General features: G+C 52.3%; 1 protein-coding gene across 1 annotated transcript in view; it reads left to right on the top strand.

The window, feature by feature from the left end:
* LOC119974303 (POU domain, class 2, transcription factor 2-like) overlaps positions 1-21133 on the top strand; it is a 430216-nt gene that overhangs the window by 211624 nt on the left and 197459 nt on the right. The window lies entirely within an intron of this gene.

The following is a 21133-nucleotide window of genomic DNA, read 5'->3' as shown; positions in this document are numbered from 1 at the left end:
TTGGGTAGTGTATGCTTTCGCAGGGCTGGTGCAGAGTCAAAGGGCCGAGTGGCCTCCTACACTGCAGGGATTCTATGGATTAGATTAACTGTCAGGGTAGACAAGTTCCACATCTTCTGCGATAACCTCCGGCTTCCATTTTCTCACTCCCGCTCTCTCCATTTTTGCTCCTTTCCCATTATCAACTGGGGCCAAAATTCTCCCTGAGGGTCGCCTGCCCACTGCCTGAGACCTGAACTTGCCTCTTTCTCCAGTTCCTCTTCCTCTCACTCTCTCCTATCTGGCCCATGACACACTGGCCTCCTGCACCCTTGGTTCCAGTTTGAACAAAGTTGTTGACCACCCAACTTCGCCAGGTGGGGGATGGTGGGGACTCAAACCCATAACTTCAAGATCCAGAGCCGAGAGTGCAGACAAAGCCTGTGCCCCATCCCTCCATTCCGTTTCACGGTTGGGACTTTCTGATTGGCGGTTTGCTGCTGCAGTGCCATGTGCCCTCTTGTCGAAGTCGCTGATGGCGTCTGATGTGACCGTGACAAAGGGAAACTTTACCCTTCCTGCCCTCTGCGACCTATAGGGTTTCCCCTGAGCCCCTCTCCTCCCAATTCCTCACCACTGGCATCTTGCTGGGTGGAACAGTTCTCCCATGGTTCCATTATCACCCACCTGCACCACTGGAAAACGTGGCTGGAGAAGTAACAATAGGAAACAAAGAAATGGCAGATGAACTGAATAGTTACTTTGCATCAGTTTTCACAGTGGACGACACCAGTGGGATGCCAGAGCTCCAGGAGAACCAGGGGGCAGAGGTGAGTGTAGTGGCCATCACTAAAGAGAAGGTTCTGGGAAACTGAAAGGTCTGAAGGTGGATAAGTCACCTGGACCGGATGGACTACACCCCAGGGTTCTAAAAGAGATAGCTGAGGAGATTGTGGAGGCATTGGTGGTGATCTTTCAGGAATCACTGGAGGCAGGAAAGGTCCCAGAGGACAGGAAAGTGGCTAATGTAACACCGCTGTTTAAGAAGGAAGTGAGGCAGAAGACGGGAAATTATAGGCCGGTTAGCCTGACTTCAGGTATTGGTAAGATTTTAGTGTCTGTTATTAAAGATGAGATCGCGAAATACTTGGAAGTGCATGGTAAAATAGGACTGAGTCAGCACGGCTTCATCAAGGGGAGGTCATGTCTGACAAATCTGTTCAAGTTCTTTGAGGAAGTAACAAGGAAGTTAGACAAAGAAGAACCAGTGGACGTGATTTATTTTGATTTCCAGAAGGCCTTTGACAAGGTGCCGCATAGGAGATTGTTAAATAAGTTAAGAGCCCATGGTGTTAAGGGTAAGATCCTGGCATGGATAGAGGATTGGCTGACTGGGAGAAGGCAGGGAATGGGGATAAAGGGGTCTTTTTCAGAATGGCAGCCGGTGACTAGTGGTGTGCCTCAGGGGTCTGTTGGGACCACAACTTTTCACAATATACATTAATGATCTGGAAGAAGGTACTGAAGGCACGGTTGCTAAGTTTGCAGATGATACAAAGATCTGTAGAGGGACAGGTAGTATTGAGGAAGCAAGGGGCTGCAGAACAATTTGGACAAGCTCGGAGAGTGGGCAATGAAGTGGCAGATGAAATACAATGTGGAGAGTGTGAGGTTATGCACTTTGGAAGGAGGAATTTAGGCATAGACTATTTTCTAAATGGGGAAATGCTTAGGAAATCAGAAGCACAAAGGGACTCGGGAGTACTTGTTCAGGATTCTCTTAAGGTTAACGTGCAGGTTCAGTCGGCATTTAGGAAGGCAAATGCAATGGTAGCATTCATGTTGAAGAGCTACAATACAAGACCAGGGATGTACTTCTGAGGCTTTGGTCATTTGGAGTATTGTGAGCAGTTTTGTGCCCCATATCTAAGGAAGGATGTGCTGGCCTTGGAACGGTCCAGAGGAAGTTAACAAGAATGATCCCTGGAATGAAGAGCTTGTCGCATGAGGAACGGTTGAGGACTCTGGGTCTGTACTCGTGTAGAAGGATGAGGGGGGATCTTATTGAAACTTACAGGATACTGCATGGCCTGGATAGAGTGAATCTGGAGAGGATGTTTCCAATTGCAGGAAAAACTAGAACCAGAGGACACAATCTCAGGCTAAAGGGACGATCCTTTAAAATACAGATGAGGAGGAATTTCTTCAGCCAGAGGGTGGTGAATCTGTGGAACCCTCTGCCGCAGAAGGCTGTGGAAGCCAATTCACTGAGTGTCTTTAAAACAGAGATAGATAGGTTCTTGATCAATAAGGGGACCAGGGATTTTGGGGGGAAGGCAGGAGAATGGGGATGAGAAAATATCAGCCATGATTGAATGGTGGAGCAGACTCAATGGACCAAGTGCCCTAATTCTGCTTCTGTATCTTATGGTCTAATTGCGTAGCCAGAGAGAGGCTGACAATGGATCACTTCCTACCCCTGTACCATTCCCTTTGGTCCGCCCTCTAAGCGTGTACCCTTGAAAGCCCCTGTTGCCTTTTTTTATCTGCTATAAATATGGCCATCAATAAGGTTGCCCTTCTTTCTTTAGATATCGATATTACATTGCTCAGAGTCGCCAGATATCAAATGATACCACCACAAGGTTCAACTGGATATCGATCAAAGAGCCAAACACCAGTTAGTTAGTTCAAGATCAAGGGTACTTTATTTACACACACAATTAATCATGCAACATAAACACTACTAGTTAAACTACACCTATCAACCATGACAACCTGTACTTAACTTCAGGCACCCGGCTTCGGTCAGAGGAACAGTGGTTGTTGTTCGATTCTGGATCTATCGGGTTTGGAGAAGTAACCGCTGCTCAGCTGGGCTCATCCGTCTGGTAGCAGGTGTTGAACTTGAACTTGCTTCTGGCGGTGCTGCAATTGGAGGTGGATGTTGCTGGAGCGCCAGGTCCAAGAGAGATCAGATGCATGGTGGTCTCTCTCTTCATCCTTGGGGATTTTCGCGCACTTTTGGGCGGTCGTTCGGTTTGGACTCCATGAATTGTGTTGATCACTATGTTCGATTTGAGACAATAAAGGGGCGGGTGCCTTGATGGCTGGGCGTGTCTTAAGCGGTCATTGACCCTGTTGTTTACGCTTCCTGAGTACAGAAGTGCGTCGAAAGGTCTGGTATTATATCGGTTGCTCAAGTATCAGTCTTTTGTCTGACAGAGATGGGCCATCAAGATGCTAATCGGTTGGGGTTTCGATATCGTCTGGATTCTTCGTTCACAAATATACATTCAGGCTCTGAGCCTGCCTGAACCTGACACTGTCCATTTTCCCGTTATGCTTTGCGACCGTCCATGTTTCTTATTGTAAGTGGCCATCCCAGATGTCTACACCCCCAACCCCTCCCGAATTCCCCTCAAAATGTGCCCCTGCCCAGGACATTGTCACGGTGTGTGTTTTCAAATGTACATTCAAGACACTCATGTTTCGCTCACCACCGCCTTTCCTTTCGATTGGCAACCTACTCAGCCAACATCCAGTTCAGGAGGAGCAGACTGATTCACTTAAGATGTTGCACCAAGCTCCAATTCCCCAGCGACTGGCTCCATCCCATGTTCCTGGTAGCTGTCTGACTTTGAACTAGTCTGTTCACTTAACCTTGGGGTCACATTTAACACCCTGTCCCACCCTAGCCCGTGTGTCTCTCCAAACTTCTCCCAGTGTCATTCACAATGACCGCTGGCTTTCACTTCAGCAAAGTGAGCTCGTGAAAGGCTTGGACACCACTCGAAATATTCCACCATTCTGTTCACCGTACCCTGCCTTTGGTCAATCTCAGCTCTTCCCCAATCCATGGGGTCCTCACTGGCTTGCACGGACTCTCAGCGAAGTGACATTCTCATTCTTCTCTTCCAATCACTCCATTGTCTTCACTGCTCCATATCTCTGTAACCTCCTCCAGCCCCGACAACCCTCCCTATCCATGTGACCTCCGGACCCAACAATCCTCCCTATCCCTGTGACCTCCTCCTGCCCGTACAACCCTCCCTATCTTTGTAACCTCCTCCTGCCCCGACAACCCTCCCTATCTCTGTAACATTCTCCTGTCCCTACAACACTCCATAACTCCGTAGCCTCCTCCAGCCCCGACAACCCTCCCTATCTCTGTAACATTCTCCTGTCCCTACAACACTCCCCATCTCTGTAACCTCCTCCAGCCCCTACAACTCTCCCTATCCATGTGACCTCCGGACCCAACAATCCTCCCTATCCCTGTGACCTCCTCAAGCCGCGACAACCCTCCCTATCCATGTGACCTCCGGACCCAACAATCCTCCCTATCCCTGTGACCTCCTCCTGCCCGTACAACCCTCCCTATCTTTGTAACCTCCTCAAGCCGCGACAACCCTCCCTATCACCGTAACCTCCTCTTGACCCAACAACCCTTCCTATCTCTGTAACCTCCTCCTGTCCCAACAATCGCCCCTATCCCCGTGACCTCCTGCTCCAACAACCCCCTGTATCCCTGTGACCTCCTGCCCCTACAACCCTCCCTATCCCTGTGACCTCCTCCTGCCCCAACAACCGCCCCTATCCATATGACCTGCTCCTACAACCCTCCCTATCCCTGTGACCTCCTGCCCCTACAACCCTCCCTATCCCTGTGACCTCCTCCTGCCCCAACAACCGCCCCTATCCATATGACCTCCTGCTCCTACAACCCTCCCTATCCCTGTGACCTCCTGCCTCTACAATCCTGTGAGAACTCTGCTCTCCTCCAATCCCGGCCATTTTCCCATTCCTCGATTCCCATCGCTCCTCCATTAACGGAGGTGCTTTCAGCTGCCCGGAGCTCTGGAATCTCCTCTGTGAGCCTCTCCGTCTGCAATCTCCTTCAGTGCTGGACTTAAACCCCGACTCTTTGGCACCTGTTCCTGAATTTTGTTGCGGCAAAGTGCGTGTGGCTAGTGAATTGAGGTCTCAGCTTTGTGTGTGGCTCTCTGTGAGCTGACTTCAGGCATCTGGACGTCCCTCTCTGAATCAGCCCATCGATATGCAAATGCCCAGAGTAGATGCAAATAACCTGTCCAATGCCAGCCGTCTGGCTGAGTTTGCCATGTGCAAACAGCAGGGCCGGATCGAAACCACATCCCCATCCTCAGCACCTGATCAAAAGCTGTCAGGGTACAAAACTCTAACCCTACCCCCCCCCCCCCGGCCCTGCGATCACTCGCTCTCCTCCAGGCTGGGATCACCTTCTCCCCCTGACTCTGGGATTGCTCTCTCCCTCTTTCTCCCTGTCTCTTCCTCTCTCTCTCTCGCTGTCTCTTCCTCTCTCTCTCTTTCTTCCTCTCTGTCTCTCTCTCTCCCTCTCTTTCCCTCCCACTCTCTCTCTCTCGCCCTGTGTGTCTCTGTGATGAATGGTTACTGTGTTACTGTACCCTGATCATCATGTGAGGTGATGTCCCCTTTAAGACCGAGCTTGGAACCCTGGGGAACTCCGCCTCCTGCTCCGCCCACCAGGGAGTCGTATATAAGGGGCCGCTCTGCAGGCAGCACCCAGTAAGCACCCGTCTCGCATCAGGCTAGTTGTCAGCTTATTAAAGCCTTCATTTACCGTTCTACTCTTTTGTGCCGTTATTGAGTATACTACAATTTAATAAGCTAAACTACGTTAGGATGGACGCAGGTCTCAAGCCAGAGAAGCTCAACCTGGAAGCACAGACACCGGAGGCAACAGAAATGTTTAAGTACTGGCTCCACTGCTTCGAGACCTACCTGGAATCCTCGGAGACCCCCATCCCAGGGCTATGCAAGCTGTGCCTACTCCATCCCCGGGTGAGCCAGAGAATCTCCGCCATGATCGAGAAGGTGACTACCTACGATGAGGCGATCGAGATCCTGCGCAAGCGTTTCGTCAAACCCATAAACGAGGTACATGCATGGCACCTGCTCTGTACCTGCCAGCAGCGCTCAGGGGAAACTCTAGACGAGTACGTGGAAAAGCTCACCGCGCTCGCCAGGAACTGCTACCATCAGGACGTGACGGGGGAAATCCACATGAACCTGCACATCCGAGACGCATCCGTTCCACCTGTATCAGGCAGCGACTCCTCGAAAATGGAGCTAAAGACCTCCAGGACACGGTAACGCTCGCCACCTCACTGGAAGTGGCCTGCCACAACCTAGGCATGTACCCTGAGAGGCCCCTTCGGACTTCCCCCGACTCAGCTACTTTACGGGCCTGCGCCACGTGGCGACCCGCCCAGACCAGGGTCAAACCGTGCTATTTCTGTGGACAGGGCCAGCATCCACGTCAACGCTGCCCAGCCCACACCGCCATCTGCAGCGACTGCGGGAAGAAGGGGCATTTCGTGAGGGTCTGCCTGGCCAGGCCCAGGGCCCAGAAACAAAAAGATCACCAGGCCCGGAAATCAGGCTCACAGGCCCGCAGGCCTCGCAACGCGGCTGCGCACCGACCGGACATGCCCCTTTCTGACGCGTCATCGGCCTCGTGCGGGTCATGGGGGCGGTCATCTTGGCGGCGACCATCTTCTAGACCCGACACATGCAACCGACGGCGGCGGCCATTTTGTGAATCTGACTCGGCTGAGGACCCGGACTACCCGCAACTGGGAGCGATCACCCTCGACCAATCGCAGCTAAAGCACCTGCCGAACTCCATGATGCAGGTCCAGATCAACGGGCGCGACACTCGCTGCCTCTTCGACTTCGGGAGCACGGAGAGCTTTATCCACCCATAAACGGTAAGGCGCTGCTCCTTGTGCACCTATGCCGTGTCCCAAACCATAGCCCTCACCTCCGGGTCCCATTCGGTCCAAATCAAGGGGTATTGTATTGCGGATCTCGCGATTCAGGGCACCAAATACGCTCGTTTCAAGCTCTATATCCTCACTCACCTCTGCGTCCCCCTGCTGCTCGGTCTGGATTTCCAATGCAGCCACTGAAGCCTGACACTGAAGTTCAGCGGACCCTTGCTCCCATCACGGTATGCAGCCTTGCGACACTGAGAGTTGCACCCCCCTCTCTATTCGCGAACCTCACCCCCGACTGTAAGCCTGTCGCCACCAGGAACCGGCGGTACAGTGCCCAAGACATGACTTTTATCAAGTCAGAGGTCCAGCGTTTACTGGGAGAGGGGGTCATCGAGGCTAGCAACAGCCCCTGGAGAGCACAAGTGGTGGTAGTACGGTCCGGGGAAAAGAAACGGATAGTCGTGGACTACAGCCGGACCATAAACCACTTCACACAGCTCGATGCGTACCCCCTTCCCCGCACAACAGAGATGGGCAATCGGATCGCTCAATATCGTGTATTCTCCACTGTCGACCTCAAATCCGCCTACCACCAGCTCCCTATCCAACCGAAAGACCGCCCCTATACTGCTTGCTAAGCAGCCGGCCGGCTCTTCCACTTCCTCGGGGTCCCCTTCGGTGTCACAAATGGGGTCTCCGTCTTCCAGAGGGCGATGGACCAAATGGTGGACCAGTACGGCCTGCGGGCTACTTACCCGTACTTGGACAACGTCACCATCTGCGGCCATGATCAGCAGGACCATGACGCGAACCTTGAAATGTTCCTCCAGACCGCCCGAGTCCTCAACCTGACCTACAACAAGGAAACATGCGTTTTCCACACAACCCAACCAGCCATCCTCGGCTACGCCGTGGAAAACGGGATCCTAGATCCCGACCCTGACCTTAAGGAACTTCCCCTTCCCCGTAGCCTCAAGGCCCTCAAAAGGTGCTTGGGGCTTTTCTCCTATTATGCCCAGTGGGTCCCCAGATATGCGGACAAAGCCCTCCCACTCATAAAGACCACGATTTTTCCCCTGACAGCTGACACCCAGTCGGCCTTCAGTTGCACACGGTGGACGAAACCATCCCTTTCCAGGTAGAGAGCGATGCGTCAGACATCGCCCTGGCTGCTACCCTCAACCAGGCAGGCAGGCCAGTAGCATTCTTCTCCCGGACCCTCACCGCCTCCCAGATTGGGCACTCCGCTGTCGAAAAGGAGGCACAAGCCATTGTGGAGGCTGTGCGGCACTGGAGTCACTACCTAGCCGGCAGGAGGTTCACCCTCGTTACCTACCAGCGGTCGGTCGCCTTCATGTTTGATAACGCACAGTGGGGCAAAATTAAAAATGATAAAATCTTGAGGTGGAGGATCGAACTCTCCACCTACACGTACGATATCAAGTATCGTCCAGGGGAGCTCAACGAGCCCCCAGACGCCCTGTCCCGCGGCACGTGCGCCAATGCGCAAGAGGATCGCCTGCGGGCTATCCACAATGACCTTTGTCACCCGGGGGTTACCCGGCTCGCCCACTTTATCAAGTCCCGCAACCTGCCTTATTCCACCATGGGGGTCAAGGCCATGATCAGGGCTTGTCAGATCTGTGCGGAGTGCAAACGACACTTCTACCAGCCAGACAAGCCTCGCCTTGTAATGCCTCGGGGTCCTTTGAGCGACTAAGCGTGGACTTCAAAGGTCCCCTCCTGTCCACCAACCGCAATATCTACTTCCTAACCGTCGTCGACGAGTTCTCCCGCTTCCCATTCATCGTCCCCTGCCCCGACATGACCTCAGCCACCGTGATACAGGCACTGCACAGCATCTTCACCCTGTTTGGCTTCCCCGCTTATATCCACAGCGGCCGGGGTACATCGTTCATGAGCGATGAGCTACGTCAGTATCTGCTCAGCAAGGGAATCGCCTTGAGCAGAACGACCAGTTATAATCCGCGGGGAAATGGGCAGGTGGAGAGGAAGAACGCGACAGTTTGGAAGGCTGTCCTTTTGGCCCTAAGGTCAAGAAATCTCCGAGCCACCTGCTGGCAGGAGGTCCTACCCGATACCCTCCCCTCCATTAGGTCGCTCCTCTGCACGGCCACGAATGAGACCCCTCACAACCGCTTGTTTGTCTTCTCCAGGAAGTTCACCTCCGGGGTCTCGCTTCCACCTTGGCTGACGACTCCGGGACCAGTTCTACTCCGGAGGCACGCAAGGAGCCATAAAACGGACCCCCGGTCGAGAGGGTCCGACTACTACATGCGAACCCCCGAAACGCCTATGTCGAGCACCCCGTCGGCAGGCAAGACACGGTTTCCCTCCGGGATCTGGCACCCGCTGGTTCCCCCACTACTGACGCCCCACCCCTCACAGTTTCCCTGCGGGACCTGGCACTCACTGAAGCCTCCCGGTCCCCCTCTCCGTCAGTGGACACCAATCGCGGTCCCCGCCGGCGCCGACACCGGCCCCGCTACCCCCAGCCCCAGCTATCCCCACTGCGCCCCTACCCCAACCCGGACCAAAGTCCCGACCACCGTGCTCCCGGATGTACCCTCACCTAAGATGTCTGTGTCCGCCGCACCACCGCCCGAGCTGAGGATGTCGACGAGGAAGATCAGGCCGCCGAAACAAATAGACTTGTGATTCCACTTCGCCCCCGCCGGGGGTTTTAAACAGGGGATGAATGCGATGAATGGTTACTGTGTTACTGTACCCTTATCATCATGTGAGGTGATGTCCCCTTTAAGACCGGGCTTGGAACCCTGGGGAGCTCCGCCTCCGACTCCGCTCACCAGGGAGTAGTATATAAGGGGACGCTCTGTAGGCGGCACCCAGTAAGCACTCGTCTCGGCATCAGGCTAGTTCTCAGCTTATTCAAGCCTTCTTTTACCGTTCTACTCTTGTGTCGTTATTGAGGGTACTACAATCTCTCTCACTCCCTCGATTATGGGATCGTTCTATTTCTTTCTGTCTCCCTCCCTTTCTCCAGACTCTGGGATCTCTCTCTCTCTCTCTCTCTCTCTGCAGTCTCTGGGATCACTCTCTCTCTCTCTCTCTCTCTCCAGACTCTGCGATCTCCCTCTCTCCATTTCTGGTATATCTCTCTATCTCCAGATTCTAGGATCTCTCTCTCTCTCTCTCTCTCTAGACTCTGGGATCTCTCTCTCTCTCTCTCTCTTTCTAGACTCTGGGATCTCTCTCTCTCTCTCTCTCCAGACTCTGGGATCTCTCTCTCTCTCTCTATTTCTCTGGGATCTCTCTCTCTCTCTCCATTTCTGGTATCTCTCTCTCTCTCTCTCTCCAGACTGGGATCGCTCTCTCTCTCTCTCCAGACGCTGGGATCTCTCTCTCTCTAGCTCTCTCCAGACGCTGGGATCTCTCTCTCTCTAGCTCTCTCCAGACTCTGGGATCTCTCTCTCTCTCTCTCCAGACACTGGGATCTCTCTCCAGTCTCTGGGATCTCTCTCTCTCTCTCCAGACGCTGGGATCTCTCTCTCTCTAGCTCTCTCCAGACGCTGGGATCTCTCTCTCTCTCTCGTTTAGTGATATACATCACTGTAAATACACAAGGGGTTAATGCAACTATGTAGACACTAGAGGGAGCATCGGAGTGGCATGACGTGCAGACATACAGATAATGAATACATAGAATAGGACACGACCAATGGGCAGTCAAGACACCCAGAGGTGACACTACCACAAGGGGGCAACCTATATAAAAGGACAGGGCACACATGCTCTTTCACTTTTCTACAGGCGACTCTCAAAGAGAAGGACAGGGGAAGATCGGAAGCATCACACCCACCGCATGGCTTAGAGCAGACTGGTTATTTAGACTGAGTGACTATAGCAAGATTAGCAGGAGAGCCAAACTCAAATCGGAGAATTGTTAACTGTTCAGCAAATGTGTTAAACCTATCTCCAAGTCTGAACCTTCCTTTGTCGAAGCATACATCAAGGAAGCAGGTTATGCTACGTGAAGAAGCATAACACAACATGGTTCCCAGAGTGCCCTGTTAAATCTATATAGTTCAACTCAACAGATCCTTGACTACCAGCAACAGCACCCAGGCAAGATGTTTGAGATTCCAGTTCCTCAGCAACACAGGTACCATGGCAATCTCAGCGCCAACTGCCGTGCATTCAGGCAGAGATTTGAGATTTACCTGGTACCGTCCGACCTAGATGACGTGGCCGATGCTGAGAAGATAGATCTTCTGCTCACCATTGTGCAGCAGAAATCTTCAAGACCTCCAAAGGGCAAGACAAGAGAGACTTTCCGACAGTCCTGGACAAGTTTGAAAAATACTGCGAGGAAAACACAAAAGAGATCGGTAAAAGAGATGCCAATACTCACCACGAGGCACAGATAGGCTTTCAAATGCAGAAAACAGGAATTTTGACTGGCGGCCATCTTGAGAAAGGATCCGCTCATGCGCAGTTCCCCAAAAGACGTGAATCGGCAGAACAGTGTTCTGCGCATGCGCGAGAAGCCGCGCAAGCGCAGTTAAGAAAATGGCGCAAAGTAAAGGAAATGCGATCTGCGCGTGTGCAATCCATTCCTACGCTCTGTCACAAGTGTCATGATGCCAGGGGCCCCGGACCACGCCCACGTAAAGGGGAAATGCCCGAAAATAAGGAAAAAAAATTTAAAGCCGTAAAACACAATTCTTTCACCTGGAAAGACAGCACAATGCCTGAACTTCGACCAGTAACTGAAAGTAACCTCCGTAACAAGCAATTAATGTTAGACGTATTAAATGCTGTGGTATGAAGAGGCAGAAGTTCTGCTCCTTTTCACCAACACACTTCTATTTGTTGCAACTGACTCTGCACAGAACTCTACACATCAACCAGCTCCAGAGACCACCCGAAGCCCCTTTTCATATCAGTGTCAATCATTGAACACTTAACATAAATGAGACAATCATTGAACACTTAACATAAATGAGACAACTAATTGCAATGTCTCTTCACCCATTACTTAACAGTTAACACCGCCCAAAGTAATGATTTGGTCCTTGAAGATGACAAATCAGACGTTGATTTCTTCTTTGAACATCGTGAGCACAATGACAGCTCCGACACAGAAAGTGATGATATGGCCCTTGAAGGCTACCACTCAGACGATGATTTCATCATGGATGTGGCGACCTCAGTACCAAATCCGAACCGCAACGAGATGTGTTGTACAGTGAAGCATCCGACACAGTCATGGACGAGTTCTTCGGATTTGAGGATCCTCAGCCCAGCATAGACAACATCCTAACCCAGCAGTACAGGATTCTGCTGCTGCCTGACACCAAGGTACAGAGAGCGGCCTGATGCCAAGAGACAGAGAGCGGTACAAGCCCACAGAGAGCGGCCTGATGCCAAGAGACAGAGAGCGGTACAAGCCCACAGAGAGCGGCCTGACACCAAGAGACAGAGAGAGATACAAGCCCACAGAGAGCGGCCTGACGCCAAGAGACAGAGAGCGGCCTGATGCCAAGGTACAGAGAGCGGTACAAGCCCACAGAGAGCGGCCTGATGCCAAGAGACAGAGAGAGGTACAAGCCCACAGAGAGCGGCCTGACGCCAAGAGACAGAGAGAGATACAAGCCCACAGAGAGCGGCCTGATGCCAAGAGACAGAGAGCGGTACAAGCCCACAGAGAGCGGCCTGATGCCAAGAGACAGAGAGAGGTACAAGCTCACAGAGAGCGGCCTGATGCCAAGAGACAGAGAGCGGTACTAGCCCACAGAGAGCGGCCTGAAGCCAGAGACAGAGAGCGGTCCAAGCCCACAGAGAGCGGCCTGACGCCAAGAGACAGAGCGGCCTGACGCCAATAGACAGAGAGAGGTACAAGCCCACAGAGAGCCGCCTGAAGCCAGAGACAGAGAGAGGTACAAGCCCACAGAGAGCGGCCTGACGCCAAGAGACAGAGAGAGATACAAGCCCACAGAGAGCCGCCTGAAGCCAGAGACAGAGAGCGGCCTGATGCCAAGAGACAGAGAGAGATACAAGCCCACAGAGAGCCGCCTGAAGCCACACCAGTGGTCCACACACCACGAAGAGAACCCGACTCCACAGAGGGTGGTCCACGCCCAATGAAGAGTCCCCGACTCCTCACAGAGAGAGGTTCACGCACTACGAAGACTGCACAAAAAGTGATGACAGACTCCACAGCGAGACCACTGCACGTCTCCACACAGTGAACACAGATCGACTCCACAGCGAGACCACTGCACGTCTCCACACAGTGAACACAGATCGACTCCACAGCGAGACCACTGCACGTCTCCACACAGTGAACACAGATCGACTCCACAGCGAGACCATTGCACGTCTCCACACAGTGAACACAGATCGACTCCACAGCGAGACCATTGCACGTCTCCACACAGTGAACACAGATCGACTCCACAGCGAGACCATTGCACGTCTCCACACAGTGAACACAGATCGACTCCACAGCGAGACCACTGCACGTCTCCACACAGTGAACACAGATCGACTCCACAGCGAGACCACTGCACGTCTCCACACAGTGAACACAGATCGACTCCACAGCGAGACCACTGCACGACTCCGTTGAGAGTGCACAGATTGACTCCACAGCGAAACCACTGCATGATTCCACACAGGGAACGATGCCAGACTCCGTCGAGAGAGAGCAGTACAAGCCTCCACAGCGAGCTCATTGACAAACTCCACGATGGAAGCAACGCAAGACTCCAGAGCGAAGAACTTGCATGAACAAGACCATGAAGGTCTAGCAACCTTATCTGAGCAACCAGCAGCAGACGATGCAAGTCTACCACGCTCAAGTGCACAGCAAGACGACTATGACAGTCTACCACGCTCACGTGAACAACAAAAAATTGTACAGAGGCACTCGACAATCAAAGTGAGGTTACTAGTGACTCCAGTGACACCACATTAACTCAAACCTCATCCACAAGAGCCTCTCCACAAGAAAATGCATTCCTGAACATTTTGACTCCGGACGTGGAGCATCAAGACACCTCAGATGATTCAAGTGACACCTCAGATGATTCAATGACACCTCAGATGATTCAAGTGAACCTGAAATGACTCCGGACGGGAAGTGTCAAGAAACCAAAGCTGATTCAGGTGAATCAGAAAGAACTCCAGACCGGGAGCATCGACAAGCCAAAGGTGATTCTAGTGAACCGGACATGACTCCAGACGGGGAGCGCCGAGGAATCAAAGACGAAACGCTCCATGAAACAGCAGATGCCACAAAGGACACTGACACAAGTAACTTTGTGAAGGACTCGAATTCTCCACTCGGTGTGGTCATTGAGCGCAACAAACACAACAAAACCTACAAAAACAACAACACAGACAGCAACCACAAGTGTACCAAAGGCACCAACGTCAACAACAAGCATGACAAAACAACAACATTGGAACAACGACTGGTATGACATGGTACAACTCTGCAAATGCGGGACAATGTAACAGCACAGCTTCTAACACTGGCAAGAGTACAACCATACCATGGCATGACAGCAAATCTCACCGATTCAAGTTTGCTCCACTACAAACAAGCAAACCAGCTTTCAAGACAGATCAATATCGCAATCACAAGAAACAGTCCAGGTTGGACAACACAGATGCCATAATGCGTCACTACCACAAGCATGGAAAAAAAAGAGTCCAAATCAGACAACAAAGTGATTTGACCATTTGCACATTTTCTGATGACTTCTGGGTTCCTTAAGCACAGGGACACTGACGGTGTTCACAAGGAAATGACAACATCAACATCGACACTTTAATAACAAAACAAGAAAGCCACTTGACCATATTAATTCATGAACTTTGGACTCATACGTATTATTTGGTATTGTATAATCATCACTGTCATCATGATTTGTACATGTCATCATTTATCTACCTACTTTGTTCAATTTTCTTTAACACTGTACAGAAAATATGTAACACAAAAAAAAGTGGGGATGCGGTGCATCACTGTAAATACACAAGGGGTTAATGCAAATACACTACAACTAAGTAGACACTAGAGAGAGCATCGGAGATGTCATAACGTGCAGACATACAGCTAATGACACATTGAATAGGACACGACCAATGGGCAGTCAAGACACCCAGAGGTGACACTACCACAAGGGGGCAACCCATATAAAAGGACAGGGCACACATGCTCTTTCTCTTCAACAGGCGACACTCAAAGAGAAAGACAGGGGCAGATCGGAAGCATCACACCCACCGCATGGCTTAGAGCAGACTGGTTAGTTAGACTGAGTGACTATAGCCAGATTAGCAGGAGAGCCAAACTTTAGGAGAATTTTTAACTGTTCAATAAATGTGTTAAACCTATCTCCAAGTCTGAACCTTCCTTTGTCGAAGCATACATCATGGAAGCAGCTTATGCTACATGAAGAAGCATAACACGTCTCCCACTCTCCAGACTCTTTGATCTCTCTCTCTCTATCTTCAGACTCTGGGATCTCTCTCTCTCTTTCCAGACTCTGGGATCTCTCTCTCTCTCACTCTCCAGATTCTGGGATTGCTTCCCTCTCTCTCTCTCTTCAGACTCTGGGATCTCTCTCTCTCTCCAGACTCTTTGATCTCTCTCTCTCTCTCGCTCTCTCTCTCCAGATTCTGGGATCTCTCTCTCTCTCTCTCTTCAGACTCTGGGATCTCTCTCTCTTTCTCCAGACTCTTTGATCTCTCTCTCTCTCTCACTCTCTCTCTCCAGATTCTGGGATCTCTCTCGCTCTCTCTCTCCAGATTCTGGGATCTCTCTCTCTCTCTCTCTCCAGACTCTGGGATCTCTCCCTCTCTCACTCTCCAGATTCTGGGATTGCTTCCCTCTCTCTCTCTCTCTCAACTGGGTTGCTCACTCTCTCAACTCTGCGATCGCTCTCACACTCTGTCTCTCTCCCTGTCTCTCTCTATCTCGACTCGAATTGCTCTCCCTCACTTACTGTCGTTCTAGCTCCCTCTCTCCTCTGACTCTGGGATTACATTCACTCACTCTTTTTCTCTCTCTCTCTGTTTCTCCTCCAACTCCAGGATTACTGTCTCTCCAGTCTTTGTGATATCTCTCTCCCTCTCTCTTTCCCCTTGTGGGGGAAATCGAGAATGAGGGAATAATTTAAAACTAGAGAACAGTGGAGGGGAGTGGGATTGCTGAATATATTCAAGGCCGTGTTAGGCAGACTTTTGATCACCCGGGTTGGGGGTGGGGGGGTTGGGGGGGAACGCAGTCAAAGTGGAGTCGACTGAGGGGCTGCTGTGCCATGATCTTATGGAATGGCAGGGGCAGGCTGGAAGGGCTGATTGGACCTCCCTCCTGCTTCTGAGTCTGACACTCTGTTGTCCCCCTACATTGATCCGCTGTCCCTTAAAGTAATGGTCAATGCTCCACTCGTCTTCCTACTCATTTTTTGCGCCCGCCCTGTTTGCTGACCTTCAGCGCATCAGATACATGGGCACCCGTTTCCTTCCACATCACCCGGCCCTGCAATCTCTCTGTTTAATAATATCCAGCTTTTCTGTCAAAGTGGACACACCATCTGTCCGCTCCCTCACTCCTATCCACATGCGTTCATGTCCTCAAAAGCACCAATGCCTGTTTCAAGTGGGCAGTACCCGCTGCTTCGGCACACGTAGGGTGCCAGGTTGGCCCTCTTCCATTTGCTGAACCGCGGCGGGCATCCTGCTGGGAGATGGCTTCCCCTTGCTCAGCGTGGAAAACAAGTGGTGGCAGCCGTTTTGATCTTGGTGGCTGAGAAGGGAGGACGGAAATGAAACTGTGCCAAAGTCTGGGTTTCCTGTGCTTGTCAGTGATTTTTCAGCATCAGCAAGCTCCAGGTCATCAGAAAATAACCCCCCACCACACACATCCCTCCAACTCTCCCACCACCCCCTGGCCATCATCACTCCTATATAAAGCACTCACACCTCTGTATCAGAATCCTGTATGTGCCTTCTCTCCGTCTTTAATATCTGTTTCCAATAAACCCGTCACACTCCCTTTACATCTGTTCGATCCACCGTCCCCCCCTTCACCACCATGGTGATAGGGAAATGAGATTCAGAGGCACTTTCACTGCCTCGTCCCTCCCCTCTGCCACCTTATCCCTGTAGGTATCGGTGAGGAGAGACAGTCCTGGATAGAAATCAGGAGTTAGCAGGAATAGTGAGTCAAGGCCATTGATGGAGCCTGGGCCTTTCCTGCTTTCTGTGTGTGGGATTCCTGTTTAACACAAGGGATCAAAGGTGAGCTGGCAAGATGAATACTGAACTGGCTCGGTCTTGGAGACAGAGGGTAGCAGTGGAAGGGTGCGTTTGTGAATGGAGGGCTGTGACTAGTGGTGTTCCGCAGGGATCAGTGCTGGGACCTTTGCTGTTTTTAATAAATATATAAATGATTTGGAGGAAAATGTAACTCGTTTGATTAGTAAGTCTCTCTCTCTCTTCAGACTTAGACCAGGACTTTGAGATTGGCCAATTAGAATGCGAGTTCCCTGATTAATGGCCCAATCAGGGAACCAGTTTCTCTGTATTACCTGAATGGTTCTAAATTGGGAGAGGGGAGTATGCAGCAGGATTTGGGTGTCCTTGTGCACTAGTCGCTGAAGGTAAGCATGCAGGTGCAACAGGCAGTAAAGAAGGCTAATGGTATGTTGGCCTTCATTGCGAGAGGTTTCGAGTACAGAAGCAGGGATGTGTTGCTTCAATTATACAGGGCCTTGGTGAGGCCATACCGAGAATATTGGTCGCGATTCGCCGACCACCCGCCGGGTCGGAGAATCGGCGGCGGGGCGGCGTGAATCCCGCCCCCGCTGGCTGCCGAATTCGTCGGCGTCGGGCATTTGGTGGGGGTGGGGTTCGTGCCGTGCCGGTCGGGGGCTGTTGGCAGTGGCCCCCGCCCCCCCTGGCCATTCTCCAGCCCGCGATAGGCCGAGTGGCCACCCGTTTTCGGCCGGTCCCGCCAGCGTATGTTATGACAGGTATTTAGTGGTGGGACCTGGCTCCGCGGGCGGGCTCCGGGGTCCTTGGTGGGGGGGGGGGGGGGGGGGGTCTGGCCCCGGGGGTGCCCCCATGGTGGCCTGGCCCGCGATCGGAGCCCACCCATCCGCAGGCAGACCTATGCTGTGGGGGCACTCTATTCCTCCACACCGGCTGGTGTATCAGTCCACCATGGCCAGCGCAGAGATGACCCCCCCCCCGCGCATGCGCTGGGATGACGTCAGCACACGCTGGTGCTCCCGCGCATGCGCTAACTCGCGCTGGCTGGCAGAGGCCCGTTGGTGTGGCGTCAAGCCCCTTCTGCGCTGGCTGGTGCAGCGCAAACCACTCCGGCGCCAGCCTAGCCCCTGAAGGTGGGGAGGATTCCGAAGAATCCCGCCCACTGTGTGTAGTTTTGGTCTCCTTTTCTGAGGAAGGATGTTCTTGCTCTCGAGGGAGTGCAGCGAAGGTTTACCAGACTGATTCCAGGGATGGCGGGACGGTCATATGAGGAGAGATTGACTAGGTTGGGATTGTTCTCGCTGGAATTCAAAAGATTGAGGGGGGAATCTAACAGAGACTTATAAAATTTTAGCGGGACTGGACAGGGTAGATGCAGGGAAGATGTTACCTGGGAAGATGGAAGGTCTAATGCATGTGGGAAATATGCAGGAAATGGCAAAACCCTTAATAGGGATCTGGGTGTACAGGTCGCCAGGTCGCTGAAAGGGGCAAACAGGTGGAGAAAGTAGTCAAGAAGGTATAAGGCATGCTTGCTTCATCAGCTGTGACATTGAGTATAAAAATTGGCAAGTCATGTTGCAGCTGTATAGAACCCTAGTTAGACCACATTTGGAATATATTGTTCAATTCTGGTCACTACACTACCAGAGGATGTGGAGGCTTTGGAAAGGGTACAGGAAGGATTTACCAGGATGTTGCCTGGTATGGAGGGCATTAGCTATGAGGAGAGGTTGGATAAACTCTGTTTGTTCTCACTGGAACAAAGGAGATTGAGGGGCAACCTGATAGAAGTCTCCAAAATTATGAGGGACATAGACAGAGTGGATAATTAGAAGCTTTTTCCCAGGTTGGAAAATACTCAATTACTCGGAGAAGTAGGTTTAAGGTGCGAGGGGCAAAGTTTAGAGGAGATGTACGAGGCAAGTTTTTTTTTACACAAAGGGTAGTGGATGCCTGGATCTCGCTGCCGGAGGAGGTGGTGGAAGCAGGGACGATAGTGACGTTTCAGGGGCATCTTGACAAATACATGAATAGGATGGGATTAGAGGGATACGGACCCCGGAAGTGTAGAAGGTTTTAGGTTAGACAGGCAGCATGGAAGTTTGAAGGGCCGGTTCCCGTATTGTACCTTTCTTTGTTCTTTGTTCTAACATAAGGTGGGATTGTGCATCCAACTGCAGAACAGGCCGCATGGATGGAGCCCTTCGTCCATCTGTGGAGATCTTGTATCACACTGAGATAATTTTAAAAATAATTTCGAATACCCAATAATTTTTTTGCACATCCTTGGGTTGTGAGGGTGAGACCCATCCAGACACAGGGAGAATGTGCAAACTCCACACGGACATGTGCCGGGGCTGGATTCGAACTCGGGTCCTCAGCGCCGTGAGGATGCCATCCACTGCGCAACCGTGTGCATAGGCCTTTCCTGTTCTGTGCGCCAGGCTCCAGTCCCCTACACCGGGAATGAACTCTATCACTATAGGCCGAGTACAGAGCCAGGGCCTTTCCTGCTCTATGCACAGGGTTCCAGTCCCCTACACCGGGAGTGAACTCTATTAGTATAGGCCGAGGACAGAGCCAGGGCCCTTCCTGCTCTATGCACAGGTTTCCAGTCCCCGACACCGGGAGTGAACTCTATCACTATAGGCCGAGGACAGAGCCAGGGCCTTTCCTGCTCTATGCACAGGGTTCCAGTCCCCGACACCGGGAGTCAACTCTATCACTATAGGCCGAGGACAGAGCCAGGGCCCTTCCTGCTCTATGCACAGGGTTCCAGTCCCCTACACCGGGAGTGAACTCGATCACTGTAACCAAAGTCGGAGCCTGGACCTTTCCTGATCTGTGCATGGGGCTCCAGTCCCCTACACCGGGAGTCAACTCTATCACTATAGGTCGAGGACAGAGCCAGGGCCTTTCCTGCTCCATGTGCAGGGTTCCAGTCCCCTACACCGGGAGTGAACTCTATCACTATAGGCCGAGGACAGAGCCAGGGCCTTTCCTGCTCCATGCACAGGGTTCCAGTCCCCTACACCGGGAGTGAACTCGATCACTGTAACCAAAGTCGGAGCCTGGCCTTTCCTGATCTGTGCATGGGGCTCCAGTCCCCTACACCGGGAGTCAACTCTATCACTATAGGCCGAGGACAGAGCCAGGGCCTTTCCTGCTCCATGCACAGGGTTCCAGTCCCCGACACCGGGAGTCAACTCTATCACTATAGGCCGAGGACAGAGCCAGGGCCTTTCCTGCTCCATGCACAGGGTTCCAGTCCCCTAAACCAGGAGAGAACTCTATCACTATAGGCCGAGGACAGAGCCAGGTCCCTTTCCTGCTCCATGCACAGAGTTCCAGTCCCCTACACCATGAGTGAACTCGATCACTGTAACCAAAGTTGGAGCCTGGGCCTTTCCTGATCTGTGCATGGGGCTCCAGACCCCTATACCGGGAGTCAACTCTATCACTATAGGCCGAGGACAGAGCCAGGGCCTTTCCTGCTCCATGCACAGGGTTCCAGTCCCCTACACCGGGAGTCAACTCCATCACTATAGGCCGGGGACAGAGCCAGGGCCTTTCCTGCTCTATGCACAGGGTTCCAGTCCCTGACACTGGGAGTCAACTCTATCACTATAGGCCGAGGACAGAGCCAGGGCCCTTCCTGCTCTATGCACAGGGTTCCAGTCCCCGACACCGGGTGTCAACTCTATCACTATAGGCCGAGGACAGAGCCAGGGCCTTTCCTGCTCCATGCGCAGGGTTCCAGTCCCCTACACCGGGAGTGAACTCTATCACTATAGGCCGAGGACAGAGCCAGGGCCTTTCCTGCTCCATGCACAGGGTTCCAGTCCCCTACACCGGGAGTCAACTCTATCACTATAGGCCGAGGACAGAGCCAGGGCCTTTCCTGATCTGTGCATGGGGCTCCAGTCCCCTACACCGGGAGTCAACTCTATCACTATAGGCCGAGGACAGAGCCAGGGCCTTTCCTGCTCCATGCACAGGGTTCCAGTCCCCGACACCGGGAGTCAACTCTATCACTATAGGCCGAGGACAGAGCCAGGGCCTTTCCTGCTCCATGCACAGGGTTCCAGTCCCCTAAACCAGGA

The sequence above is a fragment of the Scyliorhinus canicula genome, chromosome 12 (genome assembly GCF_902713615.1).
Source record: "Scyliorhinus canicula chromosome 12, sScyCan1.1, whole genome shotgun sequence".
NCBI lineage: Eukaryota > Metazoa > Chordata > Chondrichthyes > Carcharhiniformes > Scyliorhinidae > Scyliorhinus > Scyliorhinus canicula.
Note: the sequence above shows the minus strand (reverse complement) of the source record. Positions and strands in the feature narration are given on the sequence as shown.